Consider the following 24001-nt stretch of genomic DNA (forward strand, 5'->3'; position numbering starts at 1 on the left):
CTCCAGTGACAAGTCCAAGGGCTTCGTCGCGCTCGTTGGCTCTCCGCCCCCCCCCGCCCCCCCCCCCCCCCCCCCCCCCCCGCCTCCCCACCTTGCTCGCCCCAGGCCGCGGGGAGGAGGGACGGAAGGTCCGCGGCTGGCGGCGGAGCCCGCATCCCGGCACTGGGAGGGGCGGGCCCGGGCGCGGCCGAGCCGGGGAGCGCGGCCGAGCGGCGGGGCCGAGCCGAGGAAGAGGAAGTGCGAGCCCGAGCGGCGGCGCAGGGAGCTCGGCCGGAGCCGGAGCCGCAGCCGCGCAGCCGCGCCGTCCCCGCCGACCTGCGAGCGCGGCCCCCCGGCGCGGGAGCCGCCCCCCTCCCGGTAAGCGCCGGCCTCGCCCCGCCACCCGGGGTCCCCTTGCAGGGATGGGGCGGCTCGTGGGGAGCCCCGGGGGGGGGGGTCGGGAAGGGGACGCGGGGACCCTCGGCCCGCGGGCACCCCAAGCCGCAGGTGGAGGCGGCCGGAGCGCGGCGCCCGGGGCCCCTCTGCCCCGGCGCGCTCCCTCCGGGGTAGGGGGGCGGACGGTGTCCCGGCGCGCGCCCCCGCCGCCGGGGACCCGGGGCCCGCCGCTGCCCGCCGCCGCCTGGAGGGGGCGACCCGCCGCCGCCGCCGCCGCCCGGGCTCTGGGCTCCCGGTCCCCGAGTGTCGACCGCCGGCCCCGCGCTCGCACCCTTCCGCCCGCTCCGAGAACGGGTTTCTGCGTGCACCCGGGCGTGTGACCAAACCCAGCCCCACAGCTCAAACGGGACCGTCCGAAAACGGGACACGACGGCCAGACGGCCGAAGCCGACTCCCCAACAGCCATCCCGGCGCCCGCCCCCCGCCCCCGCGCCCCCAGGCCCCGCGAACCGCGGTGGGAGTCGGGGGCCAGGGTGCTGAGCTTGGCTTAGGGGATCCCTGCCTCGGTAGGAACTAGGCTTGGTGTCCCGGTGCCCAAATATGCTCCCTTGGGGCGGCGGGGGGGGGGGGGGAGTTGAGGCGCCTCCTCCGTCACGGGGGTAAATGGTAACACCTGGTCCGCTGGGACTCCGCCGACTTTCCTGGCCTCGCGGGGGCTTCGGCTGATGCCCGAAGCCCAGCCCCTCTTTGTGTCCTCTGTTGAGAATCTGGTTCCCAAACCAGAAGCCGAAGGAGGTTCTAAGGGGGAGAAATTCAGCTGTTAAAGTTTCTTTCCGTTCATCGGAAACAGTGCGGTGGGTGACTTTTTTAAGGGCGCCGGCGAAGCCCTGTTTCGTTAAGTGCTGGTCCTTAACGCTCCCTTTGTAGCACCCTCGGGGGGCCACGGCTAGTGCACATGTTTTTGAAATCGCTGAGTGGGAGTCCCGTGGAAGGCTGTTTCCAGCCTGCATCGCGGAAGACAATGTAGATCTGAGAGGGAGAGATGGTGTGGGGGGCGGTGGGGGGTGGGTGGAGGCTCCAACGGATCGGATACAGAACCACCTTGCGTTTCGGATTTAAACCAGGAGGAGTCCAGAACGTTGACTCGAGGTCAAATTGGTCGTCTCACAGAATTCCAGGCCTAGATAGGTCGTGCAGTGCTGTGAAAATAGTTATCAAGCATTAAAGTCGCCTTCTTCTGGCTTGTCAGTTTCTGTAGTTGACTTACTTTTATTAAAGAATTTATAGGCTTCGGACTCTGATTAGACGCTGTTAAGACATTTCCGAGCCCATCGCGTGGGGAATAAGAAAACTCTGTTCTGACTTGAAATCTGAGCACGGCCGTGTGCCCTTAGCTTCCCTCATTATAAAGCGATGTACATGAACCAGATAGTTCCTAAAGCTTCACATTCATTGCCGCACCCAGTGATATTTATTTGCCTTACAATATTCAAGACTTAGATACAAAAGTGATGGCTTGACATCTGATCCTTTACTGTCTGGATTCCAAATTCTTCACTTTCCTTTCTGTCCGATCTGAGGCCCCTGTCTACGCCACCAAACCACCTGAAGAAATGTCGTGCCCAGGGTTTGTCCCATCTTGCTGACCTCATCCTTAGTGGGTCGGCCACAGCCATCACTGCTTGACCTTGCCTTTCTCTCCCGCATCTGTTCTCCGAAGCTCCCTGTGGAGGCACAAAGTGAGAAACCGTTATCTAGCAGCCCCGTGCCTGCCCTCCACATGCTTGCCTTGATCAGTTTTCCCTGCTCATCTCCAGCTTCCCCTTGGGCACCAATTCCTTCGGTGACTTTGGTCGGGATGAAGCCACCAAGTACAAGCTTAACTATTTCCGTGGGAGACCCGATCTGTACTTCGGAGAAGTTAAACAGACACTTGGCAAGAAACAATAGAAAGCAGCAACATAGTTTTTCAAACCCAAGAGTAAACCAGCACTCTTTTGTTCTCCTGCGAGGATGTGATTTTCAAGGGATTTCATTAAGATGTGATGGTTCGTAGTCGGACACGTACATGTGGGGAATGCTTGAGGAAGACTGCATCTTTTGAGCTCTTAGTAAACACAAAGCAATTCCTGGGTCTGTGCTCGGATGCTTCATGGCTGCAATTTGCTTCTTGTGGGCTGCTCCCCCCTCCCGCTCTCATGGCGGGTGGTTGGTCTTTCAGATAATTGTCATCTTTTAATCCTTCTGCAGGGATGGTTAGACGCCTGGAATATTAAAGCTAGGATGGATCCTGGGCGATCTAGTTCAGACCCTACATCTTAAGGGTTTGGGAAGGTGCTAGTGGTGAAGAACAAGTTCTCTGGAATTAACTGACCTGTGAACGAAGTTCGCCTCTCTGCGGCTCATTAGCACTGAGACCTTGACGCCTCTAAGGAAATTGTTTAGACCTAGATTATTTTGGAATCAGGAGAACGTAACAGTTATGGTTGGTCACTCTCTCTGGATTATCTCACCTTTGCTCATTTCTTCCTGCGTAAATTTAGGAAATAATGGCTCTTTCCTGTGGAGTCACACTGAGCATTGATGATTATTAATGAGATAATTCATTGTGAGTGCTTGGCACATTGTGTGCTTTAAAGATGATTCTTTAGGGGGCGTCTGGGTGGCGTGGTTGGCTGGCCGACTTCGGCCCAGGTCATGATCTCACAGTTTGTGGGTTGAGACGCGTGTCCAGCTCTGTGCTGACAGCTCGGGACTTAGAGCCTCCTTCAGATTCTGTGTCTCCCTCTCTCTCACGCTCTATCTCTCAAAAATAAAGTAAACATTAAAAAAAGATGATTGCTGTTGATAAACCAAGTCCCAGGAGTGAGTGATTTTGCTGGAGGTTACCTAGCTCTGGACTGGCACAAGTGTGATTTAGCCCAGGTTCACGTGTCTTTCTCCCAAATTTCACTACCTAGAAGTGATGGTGGTATAGAGACATGTTTTTTTCTTAATTTTTTAAATGTTTTTATTTATTTTTGAGACAGAGAGAGAGAGAGAGAGACAGAGCACGAGCAGGGGAGGGGCAGAGAGAGAGGGAGACACAGAATCCGGAGCAGGCTCCAGGCTCTGAGCTGTCAGCACAGAGCCCGACGCGGGGCTCGAACTCACGGACTGTGAGATCATGACGTGAGCCAAAGTCGGACGCTCCACCGACTGAGCCACCCAGGCGCCCCAAGGCATATTTTTTTTATCAAGTGTAATGGTTCATTCTTTCAGAAAAAAAAAAAAATCACGTCTCTTTTGTCTTAGGAAAAACATGATGTCTAAAGCAAAATGGTCATGTATTTAGCAGGGATGGAAATGGAAACATTTTCTAGACAAAGACTGTAAGCAACTTAGTACTTGTATGTGTTAGGCATCACTAATGCTTCGTCACAGCCTACACCAGTCTTGCTTAATAAAATGAAAAGTTGACCCCAGACCATTTGGGCAGCCAGAGCCGTGGGCTCTGTGCCAAGTAGAACCTATGCCTGTAGAACCAGCTTTCAAGTAATTGAGAGATAAATACACGTCCAGCTTTTTATTGCTCATGCTGGTGAAAAGCGACAGATGTTGTAGCAAAGATAATAGAAACATAGGCTAATCCTCCTAGTAAGGGAGCCCAGGTTTGTTATAGGATAAGTGGGCCACAGGTTATCCAGACGCTACAGAACAGCTTCAGATACGCCTGGGTGATTCCCATCCCAGTGATCAGGAGTTGACTGTGTATCTAGAATAGTCTTCGTGTTTGAGTCATGCTTTGCTATCTTTTCAATCTGTATACACAAGGTTACTAACAAAAACATGTTTTTCTGAGGAGATATAAGCCAAGTAAAAATTTCCAAACTTAGGGGCGCCTGGGTGGCGCAGTCGGTTAAGCGTCCGACTTCAGCCAGGTCACGATCTCGAGGTCCGTGAGTTCGAGCCCCGCGTCGGGCTCTGGGCTGATGGCTCAGAGCCTGGAGCCTGTTTCCGATTCTGTGTCTCCCTCTCTCTCTGCCCCTCCCCCGTTCATGCTCTGTCTCTCTCTGTCCCAAAAATAAATAAACGTTGAAAAAAAAAAATTAAAAAAAAAAAAAAAAAAGAGTTCCACCTGAAGTGCTTATCTGGTGATGTACCATAAAAAAAAATAAAAATAATAAAAAAAATAAAAAAAAATAAAAATTTCCAAACCTAAACATCTTTTGGTAAATATTGAATTACTCGGTGATGGAAGCTCAAGTATGATGTAATCATGGATCCCCAAATCCAGAACCTTCTTCTTCCTTCCCCCCGCCGTCCCATACGATCCTGGAGAAAAAAGGAACATGAAGGATGCCAGGCTAAATTTTGAAAAAAGATTCCAGCTACACCGGCTTGATGTTCTAACCCGATGGGAGGGGAGTCGGGGTTTTCACAGGTCTTCAATTAAGAAAGTTGTTTTCGTAAGCTTTAATAACCAGGATGCTATGAAGCCCACACAAGCTCCTTACCACCAGTATTAGGAAGGTAAAACCATTAACAGCAGTTGGCCAAAAGCTAGGAGGCACTTAAGTGTAAGGAGGACATCTTTTTAACGTATCACAGTTGACATTGGTGTGAGTCCAATAATCGCTAAAAATTCAGAATTCGCATAAGAGGAATGACTACCTCAATAAATTATCGTCCCGTTAAATTGGCTTTAAGTCTTGAGGTGGTAAATGGACCTAGTTCTCTACGTGGGTAGTCACATTAGGCACTAACTAACGTGACTAGTGTCGGAATACAGATGGAGGCGAGTGATAAGAAGTTGTTCCAGGGGCGCCCGAGTGGCTCAGTCGGTTAAGCATCTGGCTTCAACTCAGGTCACGATCTCGCGGTCCGTGAGTTCGAGCCCCGCGTTGGGCTCTGGGCTGATGGCTCAGAGCCTGGAGCCTGCTTCCGATTTCTGCGTCTCTCTCTCTCTTTCTGCCCCTCCCCTGCTTGCACTCTGTCTCTTTTTCTCTCTCTCAAAAATAAACATTAAAAAAAAAATTTTTTTTATAAAGAAGTTGTTCTAGATCAGGAGGTGGTACCCATTTTCCTGTAAAGAGCCAGGTGGAAAGTATTTCCTGGTCCCTGTATGCCTACGCCGTACAGTCTTTGATGGAGAGGGTTGGGGGATGTTGTTTGGTTACCGTCCTTTGTAAAAGCCGGCCTTTCCTTTTGTGGCATATGGGTAGGACAGGCTGCGTGCTGGCTTTGACCTGTCCCAGTAGTTGGCCACCTTGGCCGTAAATGAAATAGACTGTGTTTGTGCTGTCCTTCAATGTTGTTGCAGAGACCCAGAATAACGAATTTAATAGGCTCTATCGAAGCTGACTCAATATAAACGGACTTACAATCAAGTCTGCTTTGTTGTGCCTTTTTCTAATTGTGCTCTATTTTCTTTTTACACTAGCCTTACAAGTCTCTGTTTGACGTAGCCTTCAGTTCCCGTAGGAATGACAGTACTAAAGTCCAGTATTCTTCCTTGAGTCAGATGCTGAATGGGAAAGATGCTTGGCTGGGATGGAATAAAGCCCACGTTGAAATGGGTTATTGATGAAGATGATTAATGATATGAAAGGAAGTTCAGACCCCCGAGCATGGCCCCCAAGGCCCTCGTACCTACTTTTCTTCTAGCCCCTCCCACGTGTACTCGACGTTCCTATCAGTCACCTCGCAGAGCCCTGAGCAGGCTGTGCTGTCTCTCATTGATGGTGGAATCCTTCCATACAAAGCTTAAATATCCATTACTTCCACAGGGCCTCTCCTCACCTTACCAGGCAGAGACTTGGACACCTGCGCTTATTTCCATGTTAACACAGGACCTTAACACGAAGCACTTGGAAGGACAGAGGAATGTGGTGATCCCGAGTAGACAAACAGTACTTTTCAAGGATGAGGGGGAGTTTTATTTTTCTCTGTGGCCTCAGGGATCTTCCCACAGATCTTTGGACAGATCACAGAATCAGGTACAGAACTGTCTCCAGGCTTTGTATGTGATGCACGGAACAGCCTAGGGTCTGTGGGTCTGGTTTTTGAAGTCAGGATGCGCCGAGGACTAGTCCTGGCTTCTGCACTTAAGCTGCTCTCTGCCGTCCCGTCTTTAAAGTACATGATAAGAACGACTTCGTAAATGCTAGGAATAAATGAGATTTGCCTCTGTAAAGCATTCCGTTCAGAGTCTGACATGTAGGAATAGATCAATAAATGGTAACTTTCCTCCATTCCAGAGCTGTTTATTGAGAGGCTAGCATGTCTAGAATGATACCTGCTGCTCTTCTAGGCATAGGGGTGAACACAGAGATGTGGTCTCTGTAGAGACGTGATGACTGAGGGAGAAGACTCAGGGTGAAGGGTGGGCCACCTTAGATGGGCACTCCAGGAAGCCTCTCAGAGAAGGCAACGTTTGAACTGTGACTTTAATGATATTGACGAGTTCCTGTGTCATCAAATCCGAGATACTTATGAAATACGCCATTTTTTAACGTTCCACTAAGAAAGGAGAAATTCTGTCAACGAAATTGACACCGTCCCCTGTAATATACATCCGTAAGTTATGAAAAATGTACATCGTAACATCAAATGAAATTTATTGGTATTTGTTGCTATATAAATGTGCATCGAATACATTCGTGCTCCTCCGTGGTTGCATACAAGATTGGGCGCCAATGGTTTACATTCCAACTGAGTTTCTCTCTTCTGTTTCCTAGCTCTGAAAGACTGACTCAGATCTGCCAAAGATAAATTAAGAATACAGGAAATTAAAATATTGTGAGACAGTGTAGGATATTTGTGATCTAATGTGTTTTTTAAATAGTTTAAAACATCCACTTTGGTCATTTAAATGAACAAAGCATATTAGAGAATCCTGTCTAAGTGGAATTGACCTACACGTACCTTGGGTAGGAGTGAAGTCGAGCAGTTTCTGCATCTGGATAATTCCTTTTGGCAGCTGTCTGCAGGGATGTGTGAAACTTTAATGCACATAAATGCCTTTCTAGGGGGTAATGAAGGCATTAGCTGGAGTTTACGTTCTTCTGTTTTCTAGAGTTAATTTAACATAACTGCTGCTCTCCTCTGTCTCCCAAGGGGCCGATCATTGTTCTGACTGTGTACGTCCTTAATAATGAAGTGGAAGGGGCTCCATATAGAGTCAACCCCTTTCCTCCTCTGGAAAATCTCCGGCTTTTCACACTCCAAGGAATGTTCTCTTCCCACAGTTCCCCACCCTCCTCCCTGTTCAGAGGGTAACATACTGCTTAAGTCTTTGCTTTCTGACCACCCTCTAAATTCTGAACCTTCATCAAGTTTTTTTTTTTTTCTGTACCCAGTTTGGAGCCTCATTGTCTCTCCTTCTCCAGCTCTCCCCACCTGTCCAAGATTCCTTTAACTCCTCAGTTTCTGGATGGATGACTCCATGAGAGTTTTGACAATACTCGGCTATTTCTAGCAGTCGTAAAGTGTCCTCCGTGAGGCTCGGGTTTTAATTTCAACATGGCGTGCAAATCCTTAGTGCACGCGGTGAGCACACCTTTCCTTAGACCTTCCTGGGGTCTGTTCCTTTGGACCCCGCCCTCTCCCAGTAGTCGACTGAAGGCCCAGCAGAGTCCCCTTCCACACCGTGCCTGATAAGGGGGGAGGGGGGTCCTCAGTGCTTGGCCAAGGAGGAGGTTTGTGCAGGAAGCCAAGTGCAGACCTGTTTCCCTTCCGGGGCCCCCTTCTTCCTCCCTCCACCTTCTCCTGTGACTGAAGCCCTCATGTTTTGGGAGGTCTTCAGAATCGATACCAACTCCAGCTGAAATATGAGTCTTTGCAAACAAGTAGATGCAAAGGGAAGGTCATTTGTAGGCATTCCAGGGATGCACCTTAACCACAGTCCAGCCTGAGGATGATTTAAGGCTGTTCCAACCTGGGACTAGAAGCTGGTGGCGGGGGGAGGAGGGGGGGACATGAGGCCACGAGGAAGGGGTGGGGGCACTGAACCGAGGCCATCAGAGTTCAGCTTCCCGGGGCTGTGTGATGACACACGGTCCTCAAAGACTAGCATCTGTGCTTCTCTGATGTGCTGGGAGAGAGGGAAGACTGTAATCTGGAGCATAAATATACGATCCTGTGTTTGTTCCCTTTAAACTGTGTAAACCTGTTATTAGTTTAAGCATCTGTGTTGTGCTGAAATATTATCGCTGCCTCCAAGGAGGAGCCGGGAGCTGGTCTGAAACAGCTTACAGTTTAAATATTCAGGTGTCTCACACTTCTTACAATGTGACTCAACTGAACACCTGAATTATGAACCCCAAGAGTCAGACTCGGGAAGATAGGATTACCTAGTGGGGGACAGCAGAGCATACCGGAGGAGATGTAGCCTCTAAAAGTTGATGTTTTAAAAGAAAAACCTTCCCCGGGGACACCTGGGTGGCTTAGTCGGTCGAGCGTCTGACGCTTGATTTCGGCACAGGTCACCGTCTCGTGGGTCGTGAGGTCGAGCCCCGTATCGGGCTCTGCCCTGACAGCGCAGAGCCTGCTTGGGAATCTCTCTCTTCCCCTCTCTCTCTGCCCCTCTCCCCGCTTACGCTCTCCCTCTCTCAAAATAAATGTTTAAAAAATGAAGGAAAAGCTTCCCTTACCTCATGCCTTTCCCATCATAGATCAGAACTTGTGGGGAGTTGCTGAGGAACGATGAGGGTGAGGCTGTAAGGGTGATGAAGTGATGGGAACTGGGCGCGTGGATGGGCTGCCTGGGATTGCCTCTATCCAGAAAAGCGCTCGGGGAGCTATTTGGAGGCTTTTGGAATATAGCTATGGAGCAAAATCTTGGTGGTCTTGGCTTTTTTCCACCACTCTTCACTGTGTATACCAGATAAATGCTTGTTTTCCCCTTCTCGCCTTGAACAGTCGTTTGGGTTAAGCTCTAAGGAATGCCATTTAATCACAATATTTAACGATATCTGATCTTGAAGCTAACATGCTAAGGGGAGTAATGTGAAAATAATGTGTCTGTGGCGCATGGAACCCCGTACCCTGTCACCACAAGACGTTACCGCTAGCAACTTAGAATCCAGATGACTTCCAGAAAGTGTCCTTATTCGAAAGCACTCTTACCTTTCTTGTTAGGCCTTTCTCTTTAGAAGCGACCCCGCTATGAAAGCAAACACTAGGAAGTTCTAAAAATTAAGTTGTCATGAGCCCCGCAATAGCAACACGCTTCAAAATCCAGAAGAGCCCTGAGGAACGAAAAGAGATTTGTTTCGCTCTATGCTCTGCCGTATCAAGCTGCGATCCCATCTACTCTAATACTATAGTTCAAGAAATTTCCAAATAGGGAGTTAAGCGGTGTTTGCTTTAACCTTCTTCTATAAGGGACGAAGAGAGCTCACGTCTGTGCCAGCAAAGACATAATAGCTAGCAACGGCTATCCTAATTGGGGTCACTAATAGGTACAATAAACACGCTTTGGGGGCGCCTGGGTGGCGCAATCGGTTAAGCGTCCGACTTCAGCCAGGTCACGATCTCGCGGTCCGTGAGTTCGAGCCCCGCGTCGGGCTCTGGGCTGATGGCTCAGCCTGGAGCCTGTTTCCGATTCTGTGTCTCCCTCTCTCTCTGCCCCTCCCCCGTTCATGCTCTGTCTCTCTCTGTCCCAAAAATAAATAAATGTTGAAAAAAAAATTTAAAAAAAAAGATAAATAAAAAAAAAAAATAAACACGCTTTGCCAATGTTCGGACGCTATCTACCCTACCCTTGAAAGAGAAGGTTCTTATTGGGCACTCCAGTATGCATAATAGATATGGCAAGCAAATGTCATACTTTCTTGCTGTCTTTGCTTGCTTGTTGTGCTCCTAGTTCAAACACTGTTTCTGTGGCATTCGTTGTGGGGGGAATCGTATGCACGGCGAAGATAAACGAAGGTCTGAATCCTCAGACTTGAGATGTGGGAATAGCCTGGAATTGGGCAGTCTCTGTGTGTTAGCTGGAAGTTATCTGAAAATGCCTTCTGTGATGGGGCTAAAACCATATAACGAAGAGGTCATGAGATTTCCATGTACCATGTGTGGATAGTGCCTAGTAAATAAGTCCTTGCTAAATAGTGGCTCTCTTGGTACGTTCACTGGGTGTCACGCTTCTGTTTTATTCCTTGCTGCTAGACACAGGAACGACGAGCCCACGCGAAAACAACTCAAACAAAAGCCCATGGTGAAGAGAGAGGGAAGAAGAACACATTTTTCTGGGTCTGTGTTACCGTCGTGGAGACACGATATTCATTATACTTGAGCATTCCGATTAGAATTAGTTTATTCAACAAACATAATTTCCTGAATTCTGGGGATACGTGGAACAAAGCAGACCAAATCTGGAGTGAAGGGGAAACTCCCTGTAAGGAGTTCCCTAAAGAAAAGAAAATAGGGAAATGGGGTGGGGGTGGGGCTGGTGACATGGGGCCAAGGTTTAAATAATAAGTGACCCTGAAAAGATCTGAGGGGAGAACATTCTATTCTAGGCAGAGGGGAAAAAAAAAATAAGGGAAGAGGACCTAAGAGAGAAATAAGCTTGGTGAGTTCTAGGAAAAGAAAGGCAGGCTGTGTGTGTGAAATAGGAGAGCCACAGTGGGTGGGAGATGATGAGGCCGGAGAGGTAGGCAGGACCTGGATTGTGTAGACCTTTATAATATCAAAGGCCTTTCCCATGACTTAAAGGGGCAATGCAAAGCCACCGGAGGGTTCCAAGCAAGGGAGTGACATAATTTGATTGATGCCCTGTCATCACTCTGGCTGCTGTGCAGAGAAAGCACTTTGGTGGAAAGTTCTGGAAACAGGTACAACAGTTGGGACGCTATTGCAGTGGTACAGGGGATGCTAGCCGAGGAGGTGGCGGGAAGTGGGTTGATTCAGAACTGGAACGCCAGCCAAGATGGTACAGCCCAAGGCGAAGGAACGTATGCGGATCGGGCAGGAGCGTGGCTACTGTTACTGTGTCGCCCTACGTGCTTCCCACTCTCCATCTTTCAGTTCCATCGCCCTTTCTTTTTTGGCTCCCCTAGGAGTGCCTGCTCCTCCCTGTGAAGCCACGACGGCTCAGCTCACCTCCCCCTAAACTCCTTCGTAGCCAAATACCCCATCCTTCCAGCTCCTCAGCGTCCCGTTGACCTCACTTCTGGTACGTACAGTAGGGTATTTTTGAAAACCATTTCGTTGGTCTGCCTTCCCTCGCACAACGGTGAGCTCCCTGAGAGCAAATATTTGAACAAAATAATCTGCCTTCTACTGGTTGAAGTGAGCGGTAAGAAATCTGGGCAAAAATCTTTGTTTTCACAAATTCGTTTAAAAAAAGGAGGCTTCGAGTAGGTAGCTAAATACTTAAAGAAGAAGGCGGAGAAGGAAGGAGAGGGGGAGAAGGATGGAAAGGAGAAAAACTGAGAAGGAAGTGAAAGACGTGGAAAAGGAAGGGGAGGGAGACCCGCCGGAGAAACCCGGAGGGGCTCTGACTGAACACTTCACGAAGGCTTCTTTGGAAAGGCATTTGTGTTCTACTGATTTTCCGCAAGAGGCGTCCGGGAGCTGTTGGTTTGAAAGTTGCATGGGTCTGTAGAAAGCGCGGTGCTCTATGAATATGTATGTTCCTTGCCTGCCTTTCATTGGCTTATAGAGCACTTGGAAGCTCACCCGTGCTTATTCTGGAATAGAAACAACTCTCAGCGAAACTGGAGTGGCAAGAAGTCTCTCTCATGTTCCAGCAGTTGAGTGACCGCTGTGCATTTCCAGACAGGAGATGAGCCCTATGCCAACTCTATAAACACACTTTCTAATGCATGGGGAGGGCACCTCAGGCCTGTTGCTAGGTCGTGAATCTCCTGGGGCATGGCGACTGTGTCCTCTTCATCCTCGAATTCCCAGCAGAGATCATAGTCACTAGGTGCCATTGACCTTTAATTAACGATTGGAGTTTGGTCCAGTTCTCGATTTCCACTGTAAAGTGGAATCGAGAAGTCTGATGTTCAGCGCTGATGCGTGGGTTTTGGACGAAAACCTTAATTTTAGTTTACCGACGTCGAGCTTAGGCACGTAAAAACAAGTTTCAGAAGCCTGTATTTGTTACTCTCATATTCAGAATTTAGCACTCTCCCTGGGGAAAAAAAAAATGACTATGGCTAAGCCACATTGTTTAGTGTTGTTTTCAGCGGTGCAATGATTGTCCTCTTATTTGCAAGTTGAACTTATTAAGACAGGTCTTCGAAGGCTCCCTTTGTGTTAAAAGGGAATGGATTCTGGTAGCCTAGTTTTAGTTACTAGGCCTATGAGGAAATAACCAAATGAAATTTCTTTCGGAATATTCTGATTTAAATTTTCTGGCTCAAGTAGTGAGGCCCTATTGTGTTTTAAAATAAATCAAGAGAAAGACTGTGCAGTCCGCCTGTCTGAGCCTCTCACTTAATTCACATGCCTTCTGGGATTTATCTGTTGGCCTTTGCACAATTGATTCAAAGTCACCCACCCAGAATTGGGCTCCTAATCTCTCTTTCCAGACCCACCTCTAACTTCCTGGGATTGTTTTTTTCCCTCCTTTTCCAATTCTCAGTTAATAGCACCATAACCCACTGGTCACAGCAAGCCATTTTCCTTCTCTCTCCTGCCTTGTCCAGTCAGTTCGCGATAACTTCCTAAATAGTTCTCAGCCCATATGCACTTATCCTTGCCCCTTTCCCATCCTTTTAGACACTCAGCTCTTGCCTAGACCATTAGAAGAATTGTTGAGCCAGCACTGATATCTCTAGAACACAAATCTGACCGGTGAATACATTGTCAACGGGGCCTCTTCTAATGGCTTAACCCAAAGGAAGGGTTGATGGTAGAACTTAAGGCACAGACAAAAGTCCTAGGTGGAGGGCCTTTAGTATTTCTCTGGTCACATTCCCCTGCTCCTATCTCAGCTTCAAGAGACGTACTGCGTGGGCTCCACCTTCCAAACATCCAGAATCCTGCTGCTCCCACTGGGTCCAATTCATTTGCCCTCTCTCGCTGGATTAGCGCCAATAAGTTTGGAACTCGTCTCCTTGCTTAGATCCATGCTGTCTAATATCTCTTTTCTACACAACAGCCAGAGTGATCCTGGCCATAGGCTGGGGCGGGCTAATTCAGACTCCCTCTGTGTTTCCCCATCTCACTTGGAGTCAAAAGCGAATCTGTGGAACAGCCTCCAAGAACCTCCCCAGTTGGCACCCGCCCCACTCTTTCTCTCTGACCCCATCGCCTGCTCTTCCCCACATGCTCACTCTGTCTCAGTTCACTGGCCTCTTTGCAGTTCCCAGATAGACCAAACAAGCTCCAGCCTCAGAGTGTTTTCATGACCTCTGCCTGGAAAATTCTCCCCTGGGTATCAAAGCCTTACTGTCTCCCTTCTTGCAATTCCCTGCTCAGGTGTCTCCTTATCAAAGCATTCTTCCTCATCATGCTTTATAAAATAGGAACCCCCCGCACCTTGCAAGCCATATCCTTCTTACCCTACTTCATTTTTATTCATAGCATTTATCAACACATAACAAAGGAGATGTTTGTTTCTTGTCTGTTCTTCATGAGAAGAGAGGCTTTGTGTTGCTTTCACCGTATTTCCAATGTTTAAAAACAGTGCCCAGCACAGAGAGAAGCTGACACATTTTTTGAACAAATCCATTTCACCATTGCTATCTCTTGCCTCTAGTAAGGTCAGTTCTGGGCTGTCCGTTACTGTTAGACCACATTCTAGAGGGAGATCAGCCGCCTAAGGTGCTGTGGGTGGATGTGGGTGAGTGGACGGGTGGGTATTTAGGAAGAGACGGGGTGGAGAACCTGTTCTGTGATGCCACCCTCTTCCGTTCCTGTGCTCATCGGGCTTCTGAAGACATTTGCTCAGGAGGTCCCCCTGGGCCGCTTGCCTGCCAGGTCTGCCCTCTAGCCCCACCTTACCCAGAAAACCTTACTCTTGACTGTTCTCCCATATCTGCCCTCCACTCCACTGAGGTTGCTTCCCCACACCCTGCCTCCCTCCTCCACGGTGCGCCCAGCCCCAAACAACCTCTCGCAGGTGGCAGACGCTCAGAACATCATCAAGTCACTGCTTGATATGTAGGTCTCCTCGTTTATCCTTCGTTATCCAAATGCTACCTACCGATCAAAATAGGCAGTGTGGTATGACAGTTACATGCTTAGGCTCTGGAACTAGGCTACCTGATTCCACTCCGGATTCCCCCACGTAAAGCTGGCATGACTTTGGACAAGCTGTCTGGCCTCCCTAGCCTAGGAGGCAGCTTCTTCTCGGCGTCTCCCTCCTCCCTTTGTGGCTTCATGTTTCTGCATAGCACGTACATCTGTCTGACTGACGCGCTGTAAATTACTATGTATCCTTTTAAGCTCCTCAGGGAGGAGTCCCTCTTCTAATTAAAGAAATCTCCAAATAAACGCGAGTAGAGAAAATAGTATAACGCACCCCCATGTATTCATCTGCCAGATTGAACGACTATAAACATTTTCACCAGTCTTGTTTCCCCTTGAACCTCCCTCCTCTGCTTTGGAGTAGTAAAAGCAAATCTCAGCTCTCCTGTTATTTTACTCATAAATATTTAATATGTATTTCCAGCTGATAAGCACACTCTTCCATCCTAACCGCCAATTCATTAATATGCCTACCTTAATTAATATCTGTTCTTATTCCATCTAAATTTCCCTGTTGGAGTGGAGGTTTTTTTTGTTTGTTTTTGTTTTTTTGTGTTTTTTTTTTTTTTGCCTGATTTGTTGACTGTCACATCCCAAGTACATCATAGGCCCTGCAACATGTAACTGAATGAGTAGAGAAATTGTATCCTAAAATTTTATTTTTGAAAGACAACTCCATAAAAATGTTAGAAATGGGGATTGCGATCTTGGGCTAATGGAAGAAAGCCCCCCCCCCCCGACTCATCGTGTAGTGGAGGCATAATTCTGTCTTATGTTTACATGTACCAGAGAACGGAGACTGGTGTCTTCGATGAGTTCTAACTTGGAAGAGGCCATTTTTGAACCTGCTGTTCTTGCCTCAGAGGATGTGAAATTCCATTTCTCGTCGCCTTGAGCAGGGAATAAAGATAGCTTGGTCCATACTTTCGGAGTTGAACAGACTGCGAGCTGTGCTACTTGAATGTGAGCTATGCTACTTCCTAGCTACTCCTTCTTCCAGAAAATGAGGAGGACAGTTGTAACTACGGCATCGGATTGTCATGAGCACATAATAATAGCAGATAAATTGTTGACACAGTGCTTGGCCTTTAGCAGCCGCTTAGTGGACAGTTGAGATCTCCCCCTTGTCACCAAGCCACGGTTGTTGGCAGTCTCCAAGGCAGGGGCTCCCAGGAGAGAGAGAAAGGCCAGCAAGGGTTGATCGGGGGCAGGGGACCACCGAAGGGAAGCTGGCCCTCGCCAGGGCTGCTTCCCCAGGACTTCCTCCCCTCCCCCCAGACTCTCCTTCGCCTTCTGTGGAGGTCAGCCCTTCAGGGTTTCTTACTTTTACTGTGGTCTACTAGGGAATGGGAAAACAGTATTGTCGTTTTACTTCCGGGAAGTACACCGCCCCTTTGAGTTGAAAGATGAAAATCAGAGTTTGTGCTCTCTTGAATGAGTGACCGACCAGGTTACACTCTAGATTCCTATCTAAGTAAGAATATTTTCAAGCACCCTGGGCTCCCAAATGAATCTGGGGACGTACTGGTCTTGTCAATAACATGTTGGCAAATCGGTTCTCAATGAGTTTAGATGCGAAATGAGTTTCCTCTCCATCATTCATCTAATGCATGCGCATGCCTTCTCGATTTCACGATTTGAAGAAGTTGCCCTCTGTTTCCAAGTCTGCACCTTGCTCTGAGGTGGGGTGACTTGGTATCTGAGGTGAGTCAGGCTTTGTATAAGCTACAACCCCCAAGCTCAATCTCTCTCTACGGCACATAGAGGTTCAAAAGCGTTAGATCCAACTCCGATCGCTTTACCAGAACACGCACCGGTGCGCCCTCTCCTGCATTCCATATCTATGCCCCCGCCCCTCACACCAACCCTGAAGTACAACGCAGAATTCTCTGTTTGCTCTTGCTTGGCCAATTTGACCCTCTGAGAGCTGGCATCAGCTTGATTTCCTTCCTCCTTCGTTGCAATGCTCCCCCTTTCCAAATCCCAGTGGAAATTTTGTAATACTCCTGCATGTACTTAAATTCTCGCAATGGGAAGAATATACAGATGTAAAGTCACATAGGCTAGAATTTTTTTTGTGAGAACAGTCAGAATGAAGAAGGATGACAGTGGGCGGAGTCTGCTGTGAGGAATACGGTGGAAATTCTAAATAAGCCGTATGGAGCCTGGAAGGGGCAGGGCATCTGGGGAGCGGGCATGGGAGAAGGGTGAGGCAGTACAAGAACCAAGGTAATGGGTATGAAGCTTTGCCTTCTGGTTATACCGAGAAATGGCAGACTCAAGACAGATAGATACGGTGGTGGAGGTGGCAAATGACAATGACCACTGACGTCGACTGAGCGCTTCCCAGCCCAGGCAGTGTTCTAGAGGCTTTGCGTACATTTACTAATTTCATGCCCGCAAGCACTTTGTGCACAACCATCCCCATTTTGTAGGTGAGGAAACTGACGTTTAATACTGGTTAGACAGATCTCTTGTCCAAAGACACCCATTTAATCGATGGCAGCGCTGGGATCAGTGCCCAACGGACCAACTCCAGATCTCATGCACATAGTATGCTTGGTATATGGGTTGGGGTTGGATTCATCTGCCAGAACTCACAGGTCTGAGTAGGTCCAAGGCCAATAGGTAGCTCTCTGCTCATAGGGACCCAAGCTCCTTCTCTCTTATTGCACTGAAAGGTATCATCTTAAGTATGGGCAGCCATATGTCTGGTTACAATTGAGGATTGCTTTATTATAGAAGAGAAGAGTGGCTAGTTGGGGGACAACTCACATGCTAAGAGAAAAGGAAGGTGACATTGCAAGGTGTGGCATTCCAGAAGGAAGGAGCACGTATAGTCAGAGTCACTGAACTGCCCTGCTCGAGTGCCTCGCCAAACTGTGGCTTATGGTAGCTTCCAAACCACTTGATTGACAACTGAGGCGTCTTCTCTGAAAGCAAAAACCGTACCTAAACTATTTAACATCTGGCGGGATGCCCCACTTAAGTACAAATAAACATTAGATTCTAGTGTTTGATGAACAACTGGGCATTTCCAACTAACACTTCATTTTGGCAAGAGCTGTTTACTAACAGAGTCAGAAGCAGTTTCTTCTGGAGAGGAAGCTTCTAAAGATGCTAGTCACCATAGGATGTCAGTCATTCATGGTGACATCAGGAAACACCTGAAAACCGATATGATCTGCTTGCCTCCATCGGTTTGATGTCTTGTGCAGACTTGCTTTTCTCTGAACGAGGTGTGCTGATCAGACACTTGCTTGAAGGACTCCACATGTGGAGTGAACTGATTAATCAAAGAAATGATTGCGGTTTCAATATTCTCATTGTACTGTGATAGGAAAAAAGCCATTGGGAAATGCGGAAGCTGTAGAATTAAGACCTCCATTGAGTGTGGGATGATTTCAACACGATTGAGAGGATTAGAAAGAACATCGAGAGCTAGAATAGCAAAGATGTCTCTTGCCAAAATGAGGAATTTGAAGAAGGGCAGTCAAGTTGTGCATTTTCAGAAATGTAGCTTCTGTGACTTTTCTTCTATTGCATATTCCCAGAGAATTACAGGAAATCCTTTGTAACAGGGTATCCTGAGTTGGAGGTTTGTTAAGTTAAAAAAAAAAAAAAAAGCACCGCTCATTTGGTGGCAGGCTTCTGGTGAAGATTATAGAATCCATTTATGCTTCACTGAGTTTGAGGAACAACAATCGCTTTAATCACACTTGTTTTCACGGTGGCCCAGGGAAGAATTAAGAGACTTCCTTTTTAAAAAGTTTTTGCTAAGACAGCACTTTTCTTTTCCAGTTGAGTCAATGGGATTGTCTTCTATTGGCATTCCAAAATCAAACTTGATGCCCTAGTGAAATGTACAAGTAAATTGATGAGAAGGAATGAACCAGTTCGTTACCAGTGTGGCAAAATAAACTTGGGCTTTAAAAGTTTTTAAACTACGCAAAGCTCTGGGACTTTTGAAAAAGGCTATTTGTTAATGTCATGAAGCCTTCTGCAGTGCAAAACTCTAAATCAGCTTGCCAAAGTTTCCTGTAGGACTCAATAAGGTTTTGGTCTAATAGAGGTGTTTCTCTCTTTCCAAGCTGCCCAGGAGAGTTCAGGACGGTGATACTGATGGTAAGTGGGGAAGAAAGCTGCCTACTGGTGTGAGCGGGCTTATGAGGCGGAGGCAGAGAGCTCACCAGGGTTTATAAATGCAAAGGATTTCCTTCCATTCTCTGAGGCCATTTGACAGACAAACGATTCCAGCTTATTGATGGGCATATCAGCAAGCATTGTTTTGTGGGCGGCCTGGGGTGTGGGAACAGGTCTTAAGGGGGCGAGGGAATAGATCCAAGCACAGGAGGATGGAAAGCGAGTATGGTGCACGTGCTGGTAAATGTCTAACAGCCTGCTGGGGTGGGGGTAGGGAGGCGTGTGTGTGTGTGTGTGTGTGTGTGTGTGTGTGTGCACAACACACAAAGCACACAATTTGCAAATAGTGATAAAAATACAAAATGATTTGCACAGAATGCTTTTTTAATGTTTGCCAAACTTCTTGTATTCGTGATCAACCCGTTATTAAGTGAATATAGTTTCGATGTGAGTACTGTTATTTTCTTTCACATTCATAAGAGGAAAGTGAAACAATGAAGATGTATGTCAGAGTTTCACTCACTCATCAATGACATGACTTCTGTACTGAATTGAGAGCTGGAGGAATATTTCCTCATTTTTTTGTGCTGTTGATACAATGTTACAGCTATAAACATAACACCCTTTTAGGTTTTAATCTGCATTATTAGCTTTTTCATCACTTTCTTAGACATAAACAGAACAAATCACGCCCAGACTTGTAGTGTTTGCCAACCTCCAGGGTGTAAATGTCCCCACTGTGGCTACTTTTGGTACCGATATGACATTAATTGAATGCAGACTTGGGAAGAAATATACACTAGTCCACCATTAAAATAATATTTCTACCATACAGATAAAGTAGATGTCAATGACCTCAAAAGCATTGGTACTGGTAAAATAATTAAGAGTGATGAGTTTGGGGCACTTATATCTTTGTGTTTAATATAATTTAATTTAAAGTTCATATTGTTTATGTTTTAATGAGGACTTTAACCACTGGCGCGCAACATTCCTGAAATTTCATACCTGGCTCTTGTGAGTTGCTAAGGAAGAGTCTTCAGGAGGAGGGTACCCCCTTTCAGTCCAGGGAAGCAGAGAGGAAGCATAGCAGACAGCGGTCATCTGGGTAGTTTCTGACCCGACAAAACATTTTGAAAAGCAGCAGTGATCTCCCTCCAAGTGTGGGGCAAACTAAATAAAGGCAGTCTCTAAATTACTGAGGACAATTAAAATCCAAAGGGTGGTGTGGCCCCTGCCTGGCTACTGCTAGGGGCGTCCCCAGTGGAAACGCCAGGCTTCCTGCTTGGGGGAGAGGCAGTAGCCACAGAGCAAGAGGAGGGTGTGTTAACTTTGTGAAAGATCTGCCTGTTCAGAAACCAAAGGGAAGAAACCAGGAAAAGCAAAAACCAGTTTAGACATGCTTTGGGGACAGATTCTAGACAATTCGACTCCAATGGTGACTTTCCTCAAACTGCTACCTACCGGGAGATCCATGTGATTAAAGCCTGGGAGTGGGGGTTCAAAGGTCACCTCTGCTCTGTGCTCGAGGTTCCTTCACACTCCTGCTTGCTTTAGCTGCTCCCACCTCCACATGCCCCTGCCCCCCCCAAAACGCTCTCACATTCTTGCACATGCTCCCCTCTCCCGCCCTCGTAGACGGGTCTTTGGCTTTCTCCAACCTTGCATTAGCTCATACCATCACCCAGCTCAGAGGAGACTCAGGATTCACACTTCCTTGAAAGGCAATAGAAGATTGTAAACATAGGCATATTTCTGACACATTTGCAATGAAATTAATCCAGTATTAGCTGCTCTATTCCTAATGCCACTGAGACCCTCCATACGAAGGAGGCAGATGTTTAAGTGGGAAGGTAGGCAGTTGGAGAGCAGGGAACCTTTGAGGACCCAAGGGAGGCTTTAATGGAACGGAGGGAGGGGTAAGGAAAATAAAATGTATCTTCTAGATGCTTTCTTTCCTCAGACTTGAAAGAAGAAATGTCTTTTTTTTCTTCTCCCTCCCGCTTTTTGCTCCCCACGGCTTTTCCAGAGAGACTCGGGGCTCAGCATAGCCCCAACTCTGTTCCTCGCAGGAGCCAAGAGTGAAAACCAAGTCTGAGTTCTCGCTGGGGTGACAGAACTTGTAGAGGACAACCCGTTCGCTGCTCGCACTGCTTACGGTTTGGGGCATGAAATTGATTTCTTTTTCCCAAAAGATGTGTTTTGAGTCAAGGAGGGTGTTTTGGAGCATTAACGCTGACATTTATGATGCCACATCTTGTAAATAAATGCCACATTTTATTTGGTCACAAGCACACGATCGTTACCGTCTTTATATTTTCATGGTGTTTGTTTATTCTTTTGTCTTTGTGTTTACTTTCATCGTATGTTTCTTGGGCCTCTGTGTATAACATTTATTGAATTAAAAACTTTTTTTTGATGTTTATTTATTTTTGAGAGAGAGACAGACAGACTGTGAGTGGGGCAGATACAGAGAGAGGGAGACCCAGAATCCGAAGCAGGCTCCAGGCTCTGAGCTGCCAGCACAGAGCCCAATGCGGGGCTCAGACTCATGAACTGCGAGATCATAACCTGAGCCCAAGTCAGACACTCAACTGACTGAGCCACCCAGGCGCCCCGACGTTTCTTGAATTTTTAATCTGAAAGGAGATGTTGGTGGATGTGAAGGGAAAGAAAAACACTGGCTCAGGTTTGGTCATTAGCAGTAATTCCAAACCTGTGCCCCCCAAATCCTTGTCTGGCCATCGGCAGGAAGCCCCAGCGGCTGGGCAGCCTTGACTGTGTCCTCGTGGCAGGAAGGCACCTGGACTCAATTTCCCCTCGGCTCTGTCCATTCCCAGCCACCCTCGGGCCAGACCTGGCAGGTCCTCATCCCACAGGAGTTTGCTACAGCCGCCTGGCCTGTCCTTTGTCCCTCCAGACCCCTTCAGTATTTGTGCAAGTGGGGAAGGGCTCTATGCAAACACTGTCACTCCCTCTGTGACAGTGGGCACTCCACACCCGTTTTGTTTTGTTTTTTTAATTTTTTTTAACGTTTATTCATTTTTGAGACACAGAGAGAGAGCATGAACGGGGGAGGGGCAGAGAGAGAGCGAGACACAGAATCGGAAGCAGGCTCCAGGCTCTGAGCCATCAGCCCAGAGCCCGACGCGGGGCTCAAACTCACAGACCGCGAGATCGTGACCCGAGCCGAAGTCGGCCGCTCAACCCACTGAGCCACCCAGGTGCCCCTCCACACCCGCTTAATCCAAGTGAGGGTGAACAGAGCCAACTGTGTGTTCTATTCTGCTTGTCTTGTAAATTGCCAGATCTTTTTGACTGACGTGGCTGTCTTTTTTGAGGTCGTCTAGACTTCTGCCGTAATGATGAGTATGTGCGTGTGTGTTCGTTCAGGAAATATCCGTGCACCAGTTCTGTGCCAGGCGCCATTCATTGGTTGTGTGGGTGCAGGGGTGAGCCACACTGGGGGTCTGCCCTCTCGGAGTTTGCATTCTCTGCAGAAGACGGACACAAACAAGTCAATGTCGAACGTTTTCAGGAATAACCAGCGCAGTGAAGGAAAGTAAGGCAGCGTGATGGGATAGAGAAGGGATATGGATTGGGAAGGGTGGGCTCTGTTTCTTAGGGTTACCCAAACACATCTCATTTGTTGATGTCACAAGTGGTAGGCAAAGGAAGTAAATAAATCTGTACAATGTATCCTGCCTCCCAGATGCCTAAAAGCGTGTAAGTCTCTTTTAGGGGAAAGAGAAACAAACGGGGCGGGGGGCGGGGGTTTAGAGTAGCCCCCTCCCTTTTCTAAGGAGAAGACCCAGTCGATGGCATTGTTTCAGCGCATCTGTCACAGAGGAGGTAGCACTTCCTTTTGTGTCCAGTAGATACGGAGTCTTAACTAAAATCTTTTGTTGTCGTTGTTCTGTAGGAAATGACTGAGCAGAGGCCACTTCTGTCATTTGTTAAGGGTCCTGCATGTCAGGGACACATTCTTAAAGTTTCACTTCTCTTTACACCGCAACTCACTCTAGTATAATTCACCAGGGGACGCTGAAGTCACCTTGGACATGATCGTGCCTTAAACCACACAGGTGTAGCCAGAAAGAGGAAGACAGATGGGGAATCCCCCCCCCCCCACCATTTTGCAAGTTAAATGACCTTGATGGTGGCGGGAGTGTTGGGGGGGCATTATATATTTTTCTGAGAGTTTGTGCTGTTTGGGGTCAATGACGGTGCTGTCTTTTGGTAGAACTGTGTGAGGTCGTAGGCACCGTTTTAAATATTGCTTAGTAAAAAGCGTTAGCAGGGCATTTCAGTATTTGTTGTTACAAAGTTTCTCAACTCCGCATCCCTTGGAATCATCAGGATCAGAGATCAGCAGTCTTCAGAGTTCGGTCTGTGGTTCACATGTGGGTCCCTAAGACCCTTTCAGAGGGTCCACAAGGCCAACCTATTTTTATAATAATACTAAAACATTATTGGCCTTTTTTACTGTCTTCTCTCACAAGGGTGCTATGAAGCTCGCCAGGGACTATATGCATATGATATCACAATATATCGAATGCTAAGGTAGATAGGAGAAGCCAGCTGTCTTTTTTCCACAAAGTCAGATAATCAAGAAATTTAGAAAACTGTAAAACAATGCCAGCCTTCTCACTAAGTGTTTTTGGTTTAAGAATTTTTATGTTCCAGGAGCACCCGGGTGGCTCAAGTCGGTTAAGCGTCCAACTTCAGCTCAGGTCACGATCTCACAGTTTGTGAGTTCAAGCCCCATGTCGGGCTCTGTGCAGACAGCTCAGGGCCTGGAGCCTGTTTCAGATTCTGTGTCTCCCTCTCTGTCTCTGCTCCTCCCCCACTCACGCTCTGTCTCTCTCTCTCAAAAATAAAGAAACATTAAAAAAAAATTTTTATAAAGAATTTTTATGTTCCATTAAAGTGTTATTTATATTAACATGTAATGGGTTTGTGAATGTTATTTTAAAATAAATTAATACAGGGCCGCCTGGGTGGATCAGTCGGTTAAGCGTCCGACTTCGGCTCAGGTCATGATCTTGTGGTCTGTGGGTTTGACCCCCGTGTTGGGCTTTGTGCTGACAGTTCAGAGCCTGGAATCTGCTTCAGATTCTGTGTCTCCCTCCCTCTCTCTGCCCCTTCCTCTGCTCGTGCGGTCTGTCTGTCTGTCTCTTGCTCTCAAAAATAAATAAAAATATTTTTAAAATAAATAAAATAAAATAAATTAGTACATATTTTGAAAATCTTCAGTTTGTTCGGTTTTAGCTTCTCATATGATAAATGTTAGAAT

General features: G+C 47.6%; 1 protein-coding gene and 1 long non-coding RNA gene across 3 annotated transcripts in view; one reads left to right on the top strand and one right to left on the bottom strand.

The window, feature by feature from the left end:
* The first annotated feature begins 121 nt into the window (after positions 1–121).
* PLEKHG1 (pleckstrin homology and RhoGEF domain containing G1) overlaps positions 122–24001 on the top strand; it is a 235911-nt gene continuing 212031 nt past the window's right edge. Inside the window, exon 1 of one of the 2 annotated variants that reach the window (XM_023254503.2) lies at positions 122–357. The gene's annotated coding sequence lies outside the window, so the exon portion shown is untranslated. The remainder of the gene's footprint in view (positions 358–24001) is intronic. The other variant, XM_023254504.2, reaches the window with a different exon arrangement.
* On the bottom strand, positions 6958–9146 carry LOC123385577. The gene is made up of 2 exons (XR_006598400.1): positions 9009–9146; positions 6958–7115 (listed from the first exon to the last, which is right to left on the bottom strand). It is a non-coding gene; the product is annotated as an uncharacterized LOC123385577 (long non-coding RNA).

This window comes from Felis catus, chromosome B2, assembly GCF_018350175.1.
Source record: "Felis catus isolate Fca126 chromosome B2, F.catus_Fca126_mat1.0, whole genome shotgun sequence".
In the NCBI taxonomy this organism is placed as follows: Eukaryota; Metazoa; Chordata; class Mammalia; order Carnivora; family Felidae; genus Felis; species Felis catus.